This window comes from Eubalaena glacialis, chromosome 10 (genome assembly GCF_028564815.1).
Source record: "Eubalaena glacialis isolate mEubGla1 chromosome 10, mEubGla1.1.hap2.+ XY, whole genome shotgun sequence".
NCBI lineage: Eukaryota > Metazoa > Chordata > Mammalia > Artiodactyla > Balaenidae > Eubalaena > Eubalaena glacialis.
Genome location: NC_083725.1, coordinates 79,034,712 through 79,051,903, shown reverse-complemented (window position 1 = coordinate 79,051,903; position 17,192 = coordinate 79,034,712). Strand labels below are relative to the sequence as shown.

At 40.4% G+C, this 17,192-nt stretch overlaps 1 protein-coding gene across 2 annotated transcripts in view; it reads right to left on the bottom strand.

Moving 5' to 3' along the window:
* FAR1 (fatty acyl-CoA reductase 1) overlaps nucleotides 1-9,659 on the bottom strand; it is a 73,304-nt gene extending 63,645 nt beyond the window's left edge. The window contains exon 1 of one of the 2 annotated variants that reach the window (XM_061201479.1): nucleotides 9,452-9,659. The gene's annotated coding sequence lies outside the window, so the exon portion shown is untranslated. The remainder of the gene's footprint in view (nucleotides 1-9,451) is intronic. The other variant, XM_061201478.1, reaches the window with a different exon arrangement.
* Nucleotides 9,660-17,192: the final 7,533 nt, after the last annotated feature.

Here is a 17,192-nt window from a genome sequence, read left to right as displayed (position 1 = left end):
TTCTTAGAATCTTTTTCCAGCTCTGAAACTGACTTAACGCATCTAAGAAGCCCAGGGAATTCTTAGTCAATTTATCAATTGAGAATCAAAGTCACAATGCTAAAAACTCTAAGTATCAAGATATTTCCTTCTCCAGAAACTGAGATCCAGAACGAAAAGACAGCCAAGATAAATAAGAGCAACAGACTACACTGTTGGGAACTGCCACTAACCACCTGACCTTGGGCAAGTCAATTAACTGCTCTGATCATTCACAAAATTCACTGAAGGGGAGGCTAAATCACTGATGGATAAATCCTCTTCTAGCTCTCAAAGTCTATGTATTACTGTGTATTAGAATAAGTTATTTCCTAGTAATACATTAGATACTCAGAAAATTATTAACTCCAATGGGTCACAAGGTTATCATTTTAAAGCCATACACCTAATATTCACTGATCTTCAAACAACCTATGCTCTGCTCTGCAGAGTCAAATGTCCCATTTAGCAGCTAACTGATCTGTTCCTATCTCCTAAGGATTCTGCTTATGCTAATAACCATTATTATGATTATATTTTAGGTACAATCCACAAATTTTTAAAACCCCATACTTCTCACCTCACACCAGTCAGAATGGCCATCATCAAAAAAAAATCTACAAACAATAAATGCTGAAGAGGGTGTGGAGAAAAGGGAACCCCTTGCACTCTTGGTGGGAATGTAAACTGATACAGCCACTATGAAAAACAGTATGGAGGTTCATTAAAAAACTAAAAACAGAACTACCATATGACCCAGCAATACCACTCCTGGGCATATACCCTGAGAAAACCATAATTCAAAAAGAGTCATGTACCACAATGTTCACTGCGGCACTATTTACAATAGCCAGGACATGGAACAACCTAAGTGTCCATTGACAGATGAATGGATAAAGAATATGTGGCACATATATACAATGGAATATTACTCAGCCATAAAAAGAAACGAAATTGAGTTATTTGTAGTGAGGTGGATGGACCTAGAGTCTGTCATACAGAATGAAGTAAGTCAAAAAGAGAAAAACAAATACCGTATGCTAACACATATATATGGAATCTAAAAAAAAAAAATGGTTCTGATGAACCCAGGGGCAGGATAGGAATAAAGACGCAGATATAGAGAATGGACTTGAGGACACGAGGAGGGGGCAGGGTAAGCTGGGACAAAGTGAGAGAGCAGCACTGACATATATGAACTACCAAATGTAAAATAGATAGCTAATGGGAAGCAGGTGCATCGCAAGGGGAGATCAGCTCCGTGCTTTGTGACCACCTACAGGGGTGGGATAGGGAGGGTGGGAGGCAGATGCAAGAGGGAGGGGATATGGGGATATATGTATACATGTAGCCGATTCATTTTGTTATACAGCAGAAACTAACACACCATTGTAAAGCAATTATACTCCAATAAAGATGTTAAAAAAAAAAAACCCATACTTCTAAGAAATATATTTAGGACCATCCTTCAAAGTAGATGGACGATAAACACTTACGATCTCCGGACTCTACTGAGAATCAATCCTCTGTCAGACCAATACATGTTTCTAAGCCTCTGTGTATCATATCTAGGAGTTGTTTTAACACAAATGTGAACCTCAAAATACTTTTAACAGATCCTTTCCTCCATAGATCTTAACTATTTAAGGTCCAGAGAGGTCAAAGAAGTTTTTTCCTTTACCTCTGAGAAAGTGGTATTTATGTATTTATTCATTCTTAAGTCATATTCTACTTCATCTTAATTCAGGATGGATAGCAGCCATTATACAAAGTTCCACACACTTATTCCAAAATCTTTGGAAAAATCATTCCTACATATTCAAACTGGCTACAGCTTGTTTCCCCCCAAGAATCCAATTAAGAATTGGTCTTTTAAAAAATTAGGCATTTGCATAATGAATTTTATAATTTCACTCAATAATGAAAAACACTTGTTTGACTCAAAATTCCTGCAATGACCATTGCTAAGAATGCAGGCGTCGAAGGATCACTGATAGTTGAGAAAATTCTGCAAAGTTCTTCAGAAGTTGGTTATGATGCTATACTTGGAGATTTTGTGAATATGGTGGAAAAAGGAATCACTGATCCAACTCAGGTTGTAAGAAGTGCATTACTGGATGCTGCTGGAGCGGCCTCTCTGTTAACTACAGCAGAAGGTGTAGTCACAGAAATTCCTACAGAAGAGAAGGATCCTGGAATGGGTGGAATGGGTGGAATAGGAGGTGGTATGGGAGGCGGCATGTCCTAATTCCTAGAATAGTGCTTTACCATCATTAATGAGCTGTGAGAGGAAGCTCAAGGCAGCGTTCCTCACCAATAGCTTTAAGAGAGGTCAGCTGAAGGAGATGACAGAAGAAAAGGCTGGCTGATGTTTAAGAAAATCACTATAACCATCAGTTACTGGTTTCAGTTGACAACATAGAATGGTTTACTGCTGTCATTGTCCATGCCTACAGATAATTTATTTTGTATTTTTGAATAAAGACATTTGTACATTCCTGGTAAATGAGTGTAAGAGCCATGTACCAATGTACTGCTTTCAACTTAAAACACTGAGGCATTTTTACTACTATTCTGTTAAAATCAGGATTTTAGTGATTGCCATCAACAGATGAGAAGTTAAGAAGCAGCCTTTTTGTGGAGAGTAAGAATAATTGTGTACAGAGTAGAGCAATATCCAATTATGTGACAATCTTTGTGTAATAAAAATTGTTTAAAGTTAAAAAAAAATACACTTGTTTGTAAAAGGTGAAGAGCACAAAGAAATAAATATAAGTTGAATTTTAGCAGTATGCTATCTGCCTATACATTAAAGAACGGATTATTAAACCAGAATCTATAAACCTTCAAAGATATCTGAATGGGTTTTGAAAGTCTTATTACTAGCCTCCTGAAATTATTCGAAAAACTAAGTGTATATGTATATTTTTTCTGAGGAGAAGAGATAGCACAAAGCTTTGAGATGCTCAAAGAAGTTTATGACCTTTGACTAAGACTCTGCATTACGGGATATATTTTAAGATTTTAATTCTCAGTTAATAGTTCAAAGTTTTGTTGTTTTTTTTTTTAATTTTTACTCTCTCCCTTCCCTTTTTTTTTTTTTTTTTTTAATTAATTTATTTATTTATTTTTAGCTGTGTTGGGTCTTCGTTTCTGTGCGAGAGCTTTCTCTAGTTGTGGCGAGCGGGGGCCACTCTTCATTGCGGTGCGCGGGCCTCTCACTATCAGGGCCTCTCTTGCTGCGGAGCACAGGCTCCAGACGCGCAGGCTCAGTAGTTGTGGCTCACGGGCCCAGTTGCTCCACGGCATGTGGGATCTTCCCAGACCAGGGCTTGAACCCGTGTCCCGTGCATTGGCAGGCAGATTCTCAACCACTGCGCCACCAGGGAAGCCCCAAGTTCAAAGTTTTTAAGTCAATACTCCAAAATAATAAGATACAGTGGTAAGAATTCCTTACATTCAAGAAGGATTTCTCATGTGACTGCCATGCCAACATTTTTGGCAAAAATTCCACAAAGGACAAGAATGATCTAGACTAGATATCTCAAAGTAATCTTAAAACTGTCAAACGGTTAAAACTTAAACACACGCACACATACATACACACACTCCACCAAAGTCATTTCCCTTTTAGAATCTCTAATACTGACATATGATCTTACGTTGCTACATTCTGTTTTATATATGTATATTCAGTCTCTCCAACTACTTATCCCTGTCCTACAGTAGATTATTATATCTAATTTCTCTTGCTCAGAACAGTATAATATACAAGTCTCAAATATATTTATATGAAGAAATTTCCACTTCACTTAGATTAGCATGTCTATTGTTGCACTTACCATGCTGTATGGTAAAAACGGGTAAAAATGTCTAGGGACTTGCTTCAAAATTAAAAAGGGGGAGGGGAGTGGGTGGAGATACAGATGAAACAAGATTGACCACAAGTTGAAAAATGTTAAAGCTAGTGATATGCATATTACTGTATTTTTATGTTTGTAATTTTCCATAATACAAAGTTTAAAGACATGTGCCTTGCCTATTAGACAGAGAGCTTCTTAAAGACAGGTCCAGGAGCTTTCCTCTTTGTACATCTAACCAGTAGAGAGCAGATACTTACTTTGCTAAACACATTTCATTCTTTATGTGAAAGGTAGCAGTACTATCCTTCAATGAAACTTCAACAACTCTTTGATGGTATTTTATTTAAACAATTCTTTTATTAACCAGATAAAACATATTCATTCATTCATTCATTCACTACTTACTGGTTACCTACTTTTCTCAGACATCCTGTCTTGATAGATGGAGGATATAAAAAGTAATTCATACTAATAAATTAAGAATCTGACAATACCCTCAAGGATCCATGGAAAAAAGGGCAGGGAGGGAAGACAGGGAGATGAAGAGAAAGAAAAAAAAGTAAAAAGCAACAAATACAGTATTTTAAGAAAGGGCTCTAAGGCATCCACATTTTTAATTAGAAAGAAGGCATACAGTTTCTTTAAGCTAGACAGGTCTAAAAGTTCCCCTCCCCACTCTATTCTACTGATGAGGAAACTAAAGCTCAGAGAGGGGAAGTGACTTGCCTCAAGTTACACATCAAGTTGCTAACAAAACCAAAACTAAAATTCAGATCTGCTCATTCACAGTGCAATGTGAATTTTCTACACAAAAAATTTTCTCCTACACCATAATATTCACTACCTAAAGAGAATGACTATTTTATTATTAATATACACTTCAATTCTGTATTCTACCATACTAAAAAAAAAGCAATATGCTAAGTAAAGGGAGGAGGCTGGGAAGAAAATGCAAACAAACTGCTAAGACAGTTATACATGAATACTATATGCACATACCACACTTCCTTAATTCTGAGACACATTTGACTTTAAGACATAGTATCCATTTTGTAAACATTTTTAAAAAAATACAGACACTGTAAAATCTTCATTTCAAAAAATATTAAAATGTGAAAACACACACCTCTAAAGCAATAAAATATAACACACCCTATAAGACACAAAAATCACTATCATTTAAGACCCCATGTCACAGGCACAAACACACAGAGCAAGAGTCCCATCTTCTAAAGTAACGAATAGTTACTAAATACCTAAGGCTATGTGGCATATTTTTCAGTTGTATGTATTAATAAACAAGTCCTTCTTGCCATACATCTCATATGCATGAGCTCTGGAGTCAGAGAAAGCAAATTTGAATCTCCAGCTCTGCCACTTAGCTCTCTGGCCTTTGGAAAGTTACTAATTTCTCTGAATCTCATTCTCTTCATAAAATAAGATATCCACCTTACAGAATTGCCTGAGAATTAAATGTAATAATTTATTTAAGGAACATAGTACAGTGCCTAGATGAAATATTAAGTTTCCTTCCACAATTCCTATGGACCAAATGAAATTAAAACTAAAAACTACGTCCCATTCTTGACTTATAAGATTGGAATAAATCTGTACTAGCCCTAGGACAAATACTACTAATTTGCTTTGGAATAATTATTTGATAAGAAAAGCTTATTTTCTTGAAATTTATCTCTTTTCTTCTTCAAATTGGGAACTGAAAACAATGACCAATTTTAAGTGTTTAAGTTAAATTTGTTATATGTAAACTCAGCACTTCCATGTTGCCTTACTGAACTGAGACTCTAAGCCCAATACAAACCCACTGAAGAGAGGAACTATAAACCTACGCGTGGGAGGAGAGAAGGGTATAAGGCCAAAAAGACACAGTTAAAATGACTCAATGTACGACTGGTTTGGTTTTTTTAACCTTAAATTCATTTATTAAACAATGTTCAGAAAAGCCAAGACCATATCTCCATGATTCAGGGTGCTTTAGTAACCTGATCCCTCAGATTAAGCAAATGTAGTTTCAGGTTGTTTCCAACAATAACAAGTCATTGCCAAGATGGGATTGTGCCTAGCAAAGTGGCTCATATGCAGTAGACACTGAAATAAGACCATCTTTTCTCCTACCCCAAACATAGTACAGACTAGACCACCCACATATTCCCTCACTATTAGTTCATTTCAGTTGAATGATTTTTTCCCCACTAATGATAAAAATAACAATGCTTTTTTTTAAACTTGGAAAAATACAAAAAGTACCAGCATTTTTAAACTACCCATGATTTTACCAGCCAATAACTAAAATATTACAAAGGGACATACCAACATCTTTCTTATGAATTTGACCATAATTGTGATCATACCAAACTTTAAATCTGTATAGAGCACTTGCCACTAAACACAATTAACTACCAGCCTGTATGTTAGTATCTTCATTTTGGCTTTCTTGAGACCAAATTCACACTATGTTTTTCGTTACTTAACTCAATGGTTTCTTCTCAATCTTTGTTCTTCTGAGTCTCTCAGCTACATATTTTGCTGCTGATCACTTCCTCTTTCTTAAAACTCTATACTAAGTTTCCCTAAACAGTATATTCCTTAGTGTCTACAAAAGTCTCTCCAACTAATCTTTTTCTATTTCTTCACTGGCTCTCTTCTGTTAACTCCTGACAATCTCAAACATGGCTCAAGCCTGACATTGAATTTGTTTGTCAACCTTGAATCCCTAGCACTTAATAACACAATGCCTGGCAGGAAGCAGATGCTCAATTCACGTTTACTTACTGACTTTGCCAACCCTGACCTGCCACTTACTAGTTGTGTTACCTTGGTTAAATTAAATCTCTCTGAACCTCAGTTCTCTCACCTATAAAGTAGGGATTATCAAAGGAAGATGACGCTTGGAAAGCTCAAAACAGTTTCTGGCACAAAGTAGCACCCAATAAATTTTGCTATTATTATCAACATAATCTAGTACAGGAATCAAAGATATTTACTATTATATACAGTTGAACACCAAATCTACCTCTCAACAACCCAATTTACTTTCACCATATTCCTCTTATCATAACTATCAAAAAACATTTTTGTACTCTTCACTACTTATCTCCAATCCATCATCAACTATTCTAATTTTTCTCTCCTAGCCACCATACAAAACCATCATTTATCAACTAAGCTATAACAACAGACTTACTTGACTTCTACACCTTTACATCTTCATTCATGGGCTTCCCTGGTGGCGCAGTGGTTAAGAATCCACCTGCCAATGCAGGGGACACGGGTTCGAAACCTGGTCCGGGAAGATCCCACATGCTGCGGAGCAACTAAGCCCGTGTGCCACAACTACTGAGCCTGCGCTCTAGAGCCCACATGCCACAACTACTGAAGCCTGCACACCTATAGCTGGTGCTCCACAACAAGAGAAGCCACCGCAAAGAGAAGCCCGAGCATCACAAAGAAGAATAACCCCAGCGCACCGCAACTAGACAAAGCCTGCACGCAGCAACGAAGACCCAACTCAGCCAAAAATAAATAAATAAAATAAATAAATTTATTAAAAAAAAAATTTTCATTCAAATCTTCAATCCTCCTTAAAAACCATTTTTAATTTGTCACTCTTGTCCACAGTTGCTTGTAACATGTCCATACTACTGGAATGCCATCCTCTTATCTTGCAATAACCCATGTCCCAACTCCTAATTCAAAAGATGGCTCAACACTCACCTCTTCCAGGAAACTTTCCCTGATTAACTCCACACCACTCAGATTACTTCTCTGCCCCGAGTCGCCTCAGCGCCTCAGCACCTCAGCACTCAGGTACTCTGTTATACTAAGAGTAAAATGTGATCAGTGAATAGCATTACCAAGAAATTACTTCCACAAAACTATTTCTACATTCTAAAGAATGGTCCATTACCTATAATGCTTTGTTGATTTGGTTAATAAGGAAACATCCTATATGACAAATGTCCTCTTTGGGTTTTGTCCTTAACACTGTACTATTTCATGTTGGTAAAGAAGCACTTAACTCTTCACAATCCTTCTGTCCTATCCTCAGGCAGAAATTATACCTCAGTTGTATCACCTCCTCCTGTTTAAATCCAATGAAAATGTAGTAATGGACGATTTTCTTTTCTACTATCTTTTCTCTGCCCCCAACCTCTGCCCATACCCCACAAATAAAACTTCCAAAGCTTTAAACAGAAAGGTAGTAGCAGTGATACCATGTTTTTCTTTCCTCTAAGTGAAAAGAACTTTGAACCTATTTAGCTACAAAACTCTTCCCAAGGCTGAAAAATTTCCCAACAAGCATGATGCATAATCAAATTCTACATCAAAATGCTTGATTCTTATAGAGTAACAGAATTGTACTTATGTTCACTCTTACTTGTGTTACTGTAAGAGATCTTGCATCATTTTTATGCTATATTACACATGACTGTTGAGAAACTCCCCTGTATTGCAGTTTTCGGAAAGTATCCTCTGATGTTGTCTTTAAACAAACACATTCTACTTTTTTTTGATATAAGAATTAAGCGATTCCTCACTGCCATCCAATCAAAAGCAAACAATATTTGTGCCATAGCTTGTGAGAAGATGAGTTCGTGCGCTGCTGAGGCAAAACAATGAGATGAACTGTCACACGGGTGGGAGAAGGGCTGGGGAGGAAGGAGGAGGGTTGGGGAGGGAGGACAATCAACCTCAGCAGTGAGAGTTAACAAGTCTGAGAGTTTGGCCATCGATGAGTAGTGAATGAACCTATGGATGTGGCTGGCTGACTCCTACCTGACAAAACCGACAGTTATTCTTGCTGACTTACTCATAAAAGATCCACACCCTTCAGTTACCATACATAAACCTACCTCGTTTGCTCCTTGTATACTTTCTCCTAACTGGCCACCTAACGCCTTCTAGTCAAACAGCCTCCATCTACACCTCACCTAAAACCTTTGCCTCTCAGTCACCTTCCGGCTTTAGTAAGTGCCTCTTACTCCAGATTCACGTGTCCCAAGCTTGTCCTCCCTTCACTCCCAGCTGATTTCCCCCCCAGTCTCAATCAATGCCTACTTCCAAGAGGCCAACCACACGCCCCGGCTCCGCACCTTCTCCCCGGGCACCCTTTTCTGAGCATCACCCTATTCCCATCACTTTCTTCGTCCCCAGACCCAGAATCCTTCCATCACAGGCCTCCTTTCACTGCCACCCTCAGGCGCACAAACATGCTCCTCCGTTAACTACCCCCGCCCCACCTTCGCCACCTCTACGCGGTCTCTCCGCCCCAGGCGGCGCCCCCAGGCTCCGCGTCTGCAAACCAGGCCCCTCCCTATGGCACCGCTCTCAGTCCCGGCTCTCCAGAGGGCGGTGGCCCCGCCAAGTCTCGCAGAGACCATCCGGGCAGAAGCGGGTGCCCCCGGCTCTACGCAGCCGTGGGCGGGGGCGGGGCAGCGGGTGTAGCCCCCGCCTCGGCCAGGCCTGCCTCCCCGGCTCCCAGAGCCGCGGCCCCGGCCAGGCGAGGAGGGACCCACAGCCCGCCTCTCCCGCCCGGCGTCCCCGCCTCTCACCTAGACGCAGAGGCTCGGGCCTCGCTTTCCTCCTGGCAGTCCAGCGAGGGCTCTGTCGCCGTCGCCGTCGCGCTCCCTTCACTCGCTCTTCCACCGCCCCCGACCGGCCGCTGAAGAGCGGACGGGTGGTGGCACGCCCATTGGCTGCGACCCGCGCTCGCGTCAGCCGGCCCCGACCCGGACCTCGGAATGTGACTGGCTGACGCGGCGCCTCTTTTCCACGTCTTGTCCTGATTGGCTCTCTCGCGCCCCCTTACTAGGAGGACCGCTCACCCTCCTCCTGGCTTCGGCCTCCCACCCCCTCAACCCCGTTTCTATCCGGGCGGGAGGAGGACGGGAGCGGCCGCGGGTGGGACGCGAACGGCCAATGGGAGGGCGGAGAGAGGGCCGGGAGGTGGGCTCTGCGCCCGGCCAGCTCGCGGGGAAAGTTCATCCAATGGGCGCGCGCCCCACATCCCGAGCTCACGAGCGCCCCCGCCGGCAGCTCGTGTTCCGGCGGGTCGCGTCCAGGGCCACACCCGGGCTGCCCGTCGTTTGGGAGCGACGCCCACTGGAAAGGTGGGGAGGATGCGGCGAGGCAGCCGCGGGTGACCGCTGGCAGCCATCGTGGTGTGCTCCCCCACTGTCTTCGTGAGGCCCGACGCGCCTCTTGGCGGGGCTGGTTTGGGTCGGTGGGAGCGGAGCCGTGGCTCTGTGGTCCCCTGGCGCCTCCGCGGGGTGCCGTATAGAGAGGGAGCCGAGCGTGCGTCTCGTCCAGCCCCGCGGGACTGTGGGTCAAATATTTCCACTTAACACTGCTTCCAGAGTAATTTCATACAAAATTTATCCATGGTGAGAGAAATTAGAATAATGGTTATCTCGCGGGGGGAGGAGGGGAAATGGAAAGGGCACAAGGGAACCTCACGGAAGCTCGGAGCGTTCTGTCTCTTGATCTGGGTGGTAGTTACCGAGGTGGTGTCTGCCTAGGTACAACTTCACCGAGTCGTACACTTAAGATTAGTTCACTCAACGCACTTTATGTATAATATCTCAATTTTTTAAATGATAAAAGGATTGTGAGAAAAACTCTAATATTACCATAACCTTAGGCTCCATGGGACACCCACGGTATAAACAATCCCACTAGGATTTAGCTAGCTATCATTCAAAAACTAGAAACCAGAGGAAGAAAAAAAGGACTGTGAGAATTTAAAGTGAATGAAAGCTCCTGGCACGGTGAATAACACAGGTTGGTGCTTTAAGGATGAGCTAAGATGGTTCAGAATGATTTTTCTCTGAGGGTTTAGAGCTTGTTTCAGTGCCTGACACTGTTACTAGAACTAAAGCACCCGTGGTGCTGCACCCAATTGGAAACTACAAAAGTTTACGGAGCTGCGTACTTTACTTTCTTTTGAAGACCGTGGCTTCTGCCTTGGAGGAGCTCGCAGTCCAGTACCAAGTGCAGTCACCCTCTGTAAACGTGGGGAATTGGTTCCAGGACACACTCTCCCCACCCCACCCCACCCCCACAAATACCAAAATCCACAGATGTTCATGTTCCTTATGTAAGATGGTGAAGAATCTTTGTTTCTGAACTTGGCGTATAAAGTTAGGTAAGATAGTACTTTCCACAGAGCACAGGATATAATAAGGACACAGACATAAACAGATAATTCCACTATAATGCAGGATGAGGGAATACATATAAACAGGATCTTACCCAGCCTAGGGAATTTAGGGGCATCTTCTTAGAAGATGCAAAATTAAGTTAACCACTGCTAACATAACCACTGTGCACATCCTCCCACATTCTTTAAATCATCTCTAGGTAACTTACAATACCTAATACAATGTAAATGCTATGTAAGTAGTTGTAAATACAATGTAAATGCTGGGTAAATAGTTGCTGACAAATAGCAAATTCAACCTTTTGCTTTTTGAAACTTTTCTAGAATTTTTTTTCCAAATATTTTCAATCCACAGTTATTTGAATTCACAGATGTGGAACTTACGGTTACTGAGGCTACCGGTACAGTCATTCCTGGCGGAGGGCACAGAACACAAAACTAATACAGCTGCCTACCCTCAGGGATGAGTCATTTCCCTAGGCTAGGCAAGATGTGTGTGTGTCTAAAACCCAGTCCATTAGCAAAATTCTGAAATATCCAGGGTCAGATGAAACACTTCTTAGCTATAGGTCAGTAATATTCTTCCCAAAATAGCCATAAGAACTATGGGCCAAATGCTAGCCTGTGGAAGGGCATCAGCAGCAAAACAAGTTAAAGATTACAGGATTCGTGTTTATTAATTCAGTCATTAAGTTGTTCATTTCAGATAAATACCTTTGTTTAAAGTACTTGTCCCTGAACTAGGCACATAAAGTTAGGTAAGACAGTATTTCCCACAGAGCATAGGGTGTAACAGGGAGACAGACCTAAACAGATAATTCCAGTATAATGCAGGATGAGAGAATATATATAAAAAGGATCTAACCCAACCTAGGGAATTTAGGGGCATCTTAGAAGACACAGAGCTAAGTTAACCACTGCTAAGGTTTATCACCATACCATAAGCAATTAGGCACTATTTCTGGAGAATACTTTCATTACAAATTTTTAAATTTTTGTGCAAAGCTTGAATTTTTAAAAATAGTTATATGTAAATATAACAATATAATAGCTATATATAAATATATAAATTAATACTTAGTTCTGAGAAAAACATGTGAAGAAATTAAGTAATTGCTTAATGAATACATTATGACTTTCAAAAATAACTTTAGGGTTGCAGGCTTAAAGGCATTCATTTGATTCAAGTCGATGTGTATGTAACATGTCCCTCCAGCAGAGACCCCCCACAGATGGGCAGCATGCATTCTGGAAGAGGACTTAAAATTAAAACAACGGTTTACTATCCAAGATGGTACAGTCTCATGGACATGTTGTGTGGCTCATGTCCCTTGTAGTGCACCACCATTTTTAAGTGAATTCCAAGTCATATATCTATAAAAAGTGACTAATAGTCTTCACAAAAGGTAATGAAGGATTTTGCCCAGAGTCTAACACTTAAAATATAGTAATACCAAAAAAAGTAATAATTCATTCAAATGCTTTTCCCATCTCTTTTCAACAAGAGCCCCCAAAATTGGGCTGCCATATATTGGAATCTACTACATTGTAATTTTATTCACATATGGAACACCTGTATATACTTTTGATTCTTGCTACAGAAACACAGTTCTGTAAATGAAGGTAAATTATACCAAGCCAAAAATGTATTACTATAGTTTACAGCCTAAGGATACCATATATTACTGAGAAAATAAATAGGAATAGACACCAAAAACACATATGTTACTCATAAACTAGTTATAGCTATTTATGCATTCCCTCAGACTTCCATAACTTCTTTAAAAACAGAAGTCAAGTAAGGTCAAGCATTAATTTTTTTATGCAAACAGTACCTCTTCCTGCTCTGAGGAAATACTTTTCTCATGGCATGTATCATTTTCTAACTCATATGATATATTGTTCTGTCAGTGTCTCATTAAACATAGTTCTGTTGAGGTTCTTCACTCCATCTTTACAACAACCCTATGCAAAAGTTCATCTATTCATCTGAATTTTGTAGAAGAGAAAATTGAGGTTCAATGAGACAAGTAATTTGCCCAAAGTCACACAGCTGTTAGGTGGCCGAAGTGGGATTGAAATCTAGGTCTATTCGATGGCAAATTCCATAATCTTTTTACTATGCCACATTTGCCTCCTCCAAAACAAGATCTGGTCACTTTGCCTTCTCATACATCTTTGTGTTCCCCACAATGAGTAGCACAGAATCTTACGTATGTCTCTCATGGAACTCATGGTGTTAATAATTATTTTCACCATGCTTTATCTTTACAGATTTCATGACAAAGGAGAGTGTGAACTATTTAAAAGAAACTACTTCTTTTGACAAAACTAAAGGGAACACAACTTTGTAGTTGCAGTGAAGAACCCATTACAGCTATCTAGAATGCATCAGAGATGCTCACTTTCATAGCATAGACTGAGCACAGCATAGAAAGGGTTTCAGGCAGCTTTTCTCAAGAGAGCCAAATTTCTAGTGAGCACAGTTACTCTCTGCAGTTCATTTGGTGATCTCTACCTTGCCCTGTATTCAATTATGACGTCCAGAATTGGTCTGCTTTAAACATATTTTTAAAGCTTGTTATTAAAAAGCAAACAAAAAAATTCTACCAGGTTTCTAACATTTCTGCTAATACATCAATTGTCAGTCTGAATGAGTACACACAGGTTTCTGTGGCTTCATTTCCTCATCTCTAAAAGGAGGGTGAAATTTAATGCCCAGTATCTGTTCTGAGTGTTTTAGAGATCTGTGAAATAAGTTTGGTTTTCACGTGGAGGCGAATCATCTGACCCTCAGTTATTCAACAGCTTTAATCTACGTGGAACAAAAATGGAGCTGCTATGTTCTTGGCTCTTCTAAAATATTCCTTGTGTCCTGACCACTGACTTTCTGGTTCTTGAAGAGTGGCAGAATATGCCACCCCAAAATATGCCACTTTAGCATAAGGATTATTTTGAGCTAAAGTCACTTAAGAAACAGCAGATGCAAGAAGAGCCTTCTAAGCTCCCCTTTTCTTCCTGAAAACAGGAGATAAAAGCTCCCATGTGAAGGATGCTCTTCTTATACCAGAAGAAAAGAAACATTCTTCAGTGGCAAATCAAAGCCGAGTATCCTGTATACATAGACTTTGTTAAAATAATTCGTATCTTCCTTTAGCCTCCCCATATAATTTACTTTTTCACAATTGCCTTTATTTGTTCAACCTAGTATAAAAGCCTGTAGATTTTGCCATTTCTTTGAGTCTTCATTTAACATAAATGTGTATACAATTCTACTGTTAATCTGTTTTATGCCAATTTAATTCTCAGGCCCAGCCAAAAACCTTAAGAAGATAGAGGTAAAATTTTGCCTCCCCTACGGTTTCTGGTTGTGAGGTTGGGATTTCAATGGTTGGGACACTGAGAGATCCTGGGACAGCTGACAAAAAGCCAGCAGAAGGTAAGAATTCTTACACATCAATCCCTTAGATCTCTGCCTGCATGGCCCAACCAAAGCAAGAATAATGAAAGTCTCTCCTCATCTTTTTCCCTTTCTAAATGTAGCTTGGCAGGAGAAAAAGTTTGTAAAAATTAGTTCTTTGAGTTGTGACCTTTGTATTTGGTTCTGGGTACCCATTGGTTATAATCCACAGCCTCCTAGTCTTTGTTTCTTTGTCTCTGTCTTTAGTGGTGTTTGTCATAAGGAGGAAAATCATAAAATGAGCTGCTCCATTCATCTTGTTTCACATCTTCAGAGCTTGGCTTTGTGACCAGGGAAAATATTCTCTCTGGTCTCCAGCAGCTGGACTGTACAGTACAAGTATTGGCTTGAGTCAGGTAACCAGCCAAACAGGCTGGAAATCAAGACACAAAATGACAAGCAGCATTCTCTTTGTCCAACCTTGCCACCTCTCAGAGAAGTGTGTCCTAAGCGAGATTCCAGTTTGTCTTGAGAGATTCCAGTCCATAAGGAGCCTTTGTTGTCTTAACTTTGTTGTCTTCATAGTGCCAGGGAGCCCTTATCCTAATGTCACCCACCCAATGCCACAAATTAGCTGGTCTATAGCTGGAGACATTTCAAGTTCCTGTAGGAAACAAGAGACACCGGTTTCACAAACACTATTCTTACTGCCTGTGACAGTAAAGCTCTTTGCATTCTTAGGCTAACTCTGGGAGTGAACTTTCTGGATCTTGGGAGGGCTGCATCTTTTGTACTCTCTTTGGGGATGCCTCTCATGTCTGTGGCTAAGCCATAAAAGGCTTATTGGTTTTGAGTCATAATTAAAATAGGTATGCTCTTGAATATTTGGACTTTTAGATCTAAAAGGAGTTTTTAGAGAGCTCTCACCCTATACAATTATCCTATTGTTACCTATGGGAAGGTCAAATTGAAAGGAAAAAATTAATAAGACAAAGATAACTCTTGTATAAGTTAGTAAATTTTGTGTTTCTATATTTATACCTAACTCACGGCTAAGGATTAAAATGAAAACTGTAAGATCTCTTTTGTATATGTCTCTATATGTCTATGTATATATGTAATATTTTTCTACCTCTGGATGATATTGCCAAAATTACTCTGTGAAGGAGTTCTATTTAATTGGTTTAAAAAAATAAATGCTTATATAAAGTATTCCTAAAACTCTCAGAAATATAGAAACTAACCCAAGTGTTTCTTAGGTTCACAGGATCTGGGATAAAAGCTTGTTTAAGTCATGTCTTCAGAGTTGTCAACATTAAATGTAATGAAGACATAGCACTTATTCTATTTGGGTTTACTAGTCAAATGAATTTATGTTATCTCTACTAGATGTTTAAGATTGTAAAATTTTAAACTCAATTTAAAATCAGGACGTATAGTAAAAATAAATTGCTTGATGTATGTCAAACACAGCAGTACATTAAAAAAGTTGGAGAAAGTCATGTTTTAACTTCTAGATTCTTTGCTTCTGTGATTTGTTGTGTGTGTGATGTTTATTTATTTATTTATTTGGCTGTGCTGGGTCTTAGTTGTGGCACGAGGTATCTTCGTTGCTGCACATGGGATCTTCGTTGCAGCATGAGGGCTCTTTTAGTTGCGGCATGTGGGATCTAGTTCCCTGACCAGGGATCGAACCCGGCCCCCCTGCATTGGGAGTGTGGAGTCTTAACGACTGGACCACCAGGGAAGTCCCACTTCTGTGGTTTGGTTTTTTTTTTAAATTTTTTATTTTATTTTATTTATTTTTGGCTGTGTTGGGTCTTCGTTGCTGCACACGGGCTTTCTCTAGTTGCGGCGAGTGGGGGCTACTCTTCGTTGCAGAGCACGGGCTCTAGGCCCGCAGGCTTCAGTAGTTGTAGCACGCAGGCTCAATAGTTGTGGCACATGGCCTTAGTTGCTCCGTGGCATGTGGGATCTTCCTGGACCAGGGCTCAAACCCGTGTCCCCTGCACTGGCAGGCGGATTCTTAACCACTGCACCACCAGGAAAGTCCCCCAGACACTCCCCTAGTTTTGAACATGATGTGCTTAAACATTTTTTGTTGATTAGGTCGTATTTGCCATATGGTAAAACATTCATAAGCTACGAAGGGATATACAGTGAAAAGAAAATTGTCTTCCCATATCTGTCCTCCAACCACTCAGTACCCCTCCCTGTCAACCAAGATTAGCAATTTCTTGTATATTCTTCCATAAATAGTCTATGTATATGCAAGCATAAGCAGATAATACAGACTACATACAGTCTTTTTTCATTCAAAACTGTTTAAGATTATTGTCTATCAGCCCACATAGTGCTACCAAGTTATTTTTTCCTTATTCTTTTTTTTTTTTTTTTTTTTAATTTATTTATTTTTGGCTGTGTTGGGTGTGCGAGGGCTTTCTCCAGTTGCGGCAAGCGGGGGCCACTCTTCATCGCGGTGCGCGGGCCTCTCACTATCGCGGCCTCTCGTTGTGGAGCACAGGCTCCAGACGCGCAGGCTCAGCAGTTGTGGCTCACGGGCCTAGTTGCTCCGCGGCATGTGGGATCTTCCCAGACCAGGGCTCGAACCCGTATCCCCTGCATTGGCAGGCAGATTCTCAACCACTGCGCCACCAGGGAAACCCTTCCTTATTCTTTTTAATGAAGGCATGCAACTCTTTGTATGACTGTACTGTAATTTATTAAGCCCTCC